The sequence below is a fragment of the Coenobita brevimanus genome, chromosome 14 (assembly GCF_032717465.1).
Source record: "Coenobita brevimanus isolate Jiangsu-jjx chromosome 14, ASM3271746v2, whole genome shotgun sequence".
Classification (NCBI taxonomy): domain Eukaryota; kingdom Metazoa; phylum Arthropoda; class Malacostraca; order Decapoda; family Coenobitidae; genus Coenobita; species Coenobita brevimanus.
In genome coordinates this window covers 39,466,482-39,470,285 of record NC_136967.1, presented here as the reverse complement: position 1 = coordinate 39,470,285, position 3,804 = coordinate 39,466,482, and the positions used below count along the sequence as shown (strand labels likewise).

At 43.8% G+C, this 3,804-nt stretch overlaps 1 pseudogene; it reads right to left on the bottom strand.

The window, feature by feature from the left end:
- Nucleotides 1–639: 639 nt before the first annotated feature.
- LOC145390465 (5S ribosomal RNA) lies at nt 640–758 on the bottom strand (annotated as a pseudogene).
- Between the last annotated feature and the right edge of the window lie 3,046 nt (nt 759–3,804).

The window sequence follows — 3,804 nt, the reverse complement described above, 5'->3', positions numbered from 1 at the left end:
TACTGGTCTGTGGAGGGAACGGAGCTAACTGTGATGAGCTGGGCCTCTCTGCTACGGCAGGTGCTGGTCACTGGTGAGTCACTACAACCGATCCCCAAACTCGGTGGGGAGACACGGGGAATCGCTGAACTCTAGAGACTGTAGGCGCTACGATGAGGGAGCCTCCTCTCTCAGCACTGGCACAACGACCCTACTCCCGTGGTTGCTCGACGCCAATTGATGAAACCAAGCTGGGTATGGGAGTGAGAGATGGCCATGTTCACCGGAAGTGGGCGTGGCCAAACTTCAACGGTCAACGAAGGCAGGGCGAATGATATACACAATAAAATCACTCAGTGGAGCACTCATGTCATGCATAAGAACAGTCACTTTTGAAGCAGCGACAAATGTTCTGAAAAACTATCCCGATCAAAGTGCATACAGGGACGGTTAAACTGAGTGATACACAGTGGGTTTTCCACTAAAGTTCGTGATTTCCCACTCAAGTACAATGTCACGAATTTGTATAAATACACATTCATTCATCATCATTCATTGCCAGACGCCATGTATCCCACACGGGGTGGCCAAGGGCTTAGAGTTAATTGTTTTACAGGGAGGGGCACTAATCCTCCACCAACCCCACTTGACACGTAGGGATGCCAACAGCATCTGGTGTTCCCAGGCGGTCACCCATCCAAGTACTAACCAGACCCAACGTTGCTTAACTTCGCTGATCGGACGGAAAGCGGTGTACTCAACGTGGTATACACAATCGCGTGAATTCGTGACATTCTTGCTCTCAGTATATTCTGTTCTTATTTCAACTGAACCCCTGTCCTGTAACCACTTTAGCCACTTCCTCTTTTCCATCACTGCTCTCTTAACCTCATCATCTCACCATGCTGTACCTTTCATCTTTGTTGTTACTCTTGCCACACCACACACCACTTTAGCATTCCTAACTAAGCAATCCCTAGATGCATTCCACAGGCTGTCCAGATCCATTTCATTCCAGTTCACTGATTCTAACTCCGTCTCTACTTTGGTCCTGTAATCATCTGCAGTTTCTTTGATCCTCAGCTTCTTGTCTTTCAGTCTTTTTCCCCTGACTGCTTCTCTCTCTCCTGATCCACCTCAATCCTCTCAGCTTGATCTTGCATACCACAATTTATGATCTGACAGACCACATCGTCCTCTCACGGCCCTCGTATCAGCAACCATTTCCAGGATCGACCTCTCTACGACACGTAATCAATCAGGCTTCTTTTTACATGATCCCCGTTCCCTCTGTACCATGTATATTTATGTGCATCTTTGTGTTTGAAATACGAGTTACAAATGCACAACCTCCTCTCCTGAAACATATCCTTCAGTTGCCTCCCAGTATCATTTTCTCTCGGTACTCCATTACAGCCCATTATGTTATCCTCAGGACCCGTGCCTGCTCTTCCATTCATATCACCCATAACGATCACTTTATAGCTCCTGGGCATTTCTCCCACTACTTCATCCAGCTCATCTCAAAACCTGTCTTTCTTTTTCTCACTTCTGTCCTCACACGATGCATACGCTACAATCACCGCCACTTTCACCTTCTCAAACTTGACCTTGACATACATACACCTCGAGCTGACACATTTGTCTTCTCTCATTCCACTCTGCAACACCTCATTCATCAACAAGGCAACTCCTTCCTTGCATCTTCCTCGCCCATTCATGCCCAACCTTACACATTTCACACCCTCCCACTCCTCCATTTCACACCCTTTCATCTTTGTTTCACACAATGCCATCACGGCATATCTCGCACTCTTGAACACATTCACCACTTCCACCCTCTTGCTCTTCTCATTCACACCTCTCACATTCCACATGGCCATGCGAATCTGCCCATTTGGTTGGGGCCTTGGGCAGGTATTAGGCCCTCCGAGGCTCTCTGAAACAACTGCCATGATTAAGTGATTTTGGATAGGAGAATCTGGGGGACACTTAACCATGCGAAATACTCCGGTTATATGGTTACCACCAATTGTAGTAAATGGTTTCCTGGGTACAGGAAACCATTTGGCTTGTCACTCAGTGTAGAAATCATATGGCATCTCTAAGTTGAGTGAGTGGATGAAGGGCGCTCCCATCCACCAATAATGATTATCATACAAGTAAAAGTGGTTTTATAATATGCCGAATGTGTTTTTGGTAACTATTGTAACTTTGATAAAGGTTTCATAAACTAAAAAACAAATATGCTACTCTCTTGTGACTGATTGGAGACGGGAATGGAAAAGATGCGGAAGCAAGAGATGGAATAAACACAGAAACAAGGAACATATTGAAGGTGAGAGGAGATTCAGTTTTCTGTACTCATTACATTTTACACTCTGCTCAAAAGTGTTTATAGTTCGTGGAAGGCAGTAATGGGAATAGAATTCTGAATCTCCTCCCATCCTAATTGTTCTCTTGATTCTGATTTTCATCTGTTTCTGCGGTTTTTCCAGCTCAACATCTTAATAACATTTAAAAATATAATAATATAGTTTGATATGACATCAGCAGTGAGAATCAAACCTGTTTCATCATCATCATCATTATCATCATGTTACATCTATTATCATTTTCTGGAAGTTGAGATGACACTATTGCCAGTACAAGTCAGCACAACTCAGCACTCTGTAGCTCATCTCTCATCAGCGCCTCAGAACGCAGTCAGTGGATCTTGAGGTCATCCATTACACTGCCGTACATGCTGCACATATGTAGATATGGCAGCACAAATGCGGTACCATACATATAACATAGTGACAATTATCATAATCATCATTATTATTATCATCATCATCCCACCTTTTTCTCCCATCCAGAGCTGGCGTAAAGTAGGATTCTGTAGGAGAGAGAGAGAGAGAGAGAGAGAGAGAGAGAGATTATGGAAAAACTAATTAACAACCTGCGCAGTGAAATAAGCCTCACTTTCATTTGCTCACCAGTCAGGCTCTCAGAAGTCTGAGTCTACCTCACTGCCACACCCACTACACTTAGCCTCACGGCTGCCCATCAGACAGACAACTGTCAATAGGAAACATTGTCATACATGATGATGCATTCCTTCGTACGAAATTAATACAGCCAGCACAATATCTTGTCTGTTCCTAGCATCACCAACCGTCTTATCCCCACTTCTCATATTGGCCTACTCATGTACCATATTAATCTACCCGCTTTTGGACACATATTGAAACCCACTCCCACATAAATTTATCGCCACCCTAATACAGCCATTCTCTCCATGTTGCCACAGGGCCTAAGCAAGTTTTCTTCAGCTGTGTTTTCCATTGATTTTCACACTGTATTTTCATGAATCACCATATGCCTTACCCTGTCCAACTCTGCACTCCACAAGGGTTTCTTAACCCCCACCACCACCACCACCACTGCTCTAACTCTTGACTTTTTATCCTCTTGCCAGACTAGCGTCTTACGCCCTTATGTAAATGCCGGTACTAAAACATCTTCATTCAGTCATCCCGCAGCTATCACACTCTGTCTTGTACTTTGTACGATAATAATCATAGCACTAGCTGTCTTCACCCCTTAGCATCTCTACTCTCGACTTAACTTTTGATCATATGCCACTTTTTTCTGTCACTTTGCTCAGGTTCTTAAAATCCTCACAAATTCAAATGACCACAAATTTATCATGGGAGTCTCTTTCAATATCAACTGTCCTGCTTTACTTTACTGTATTTACATTAATTTCAAGGCACATTGGTCAAAGACACCAATAAAATCCTGTACCAATCTCAAAGTTTTTCCACTGCATTTGCAAGC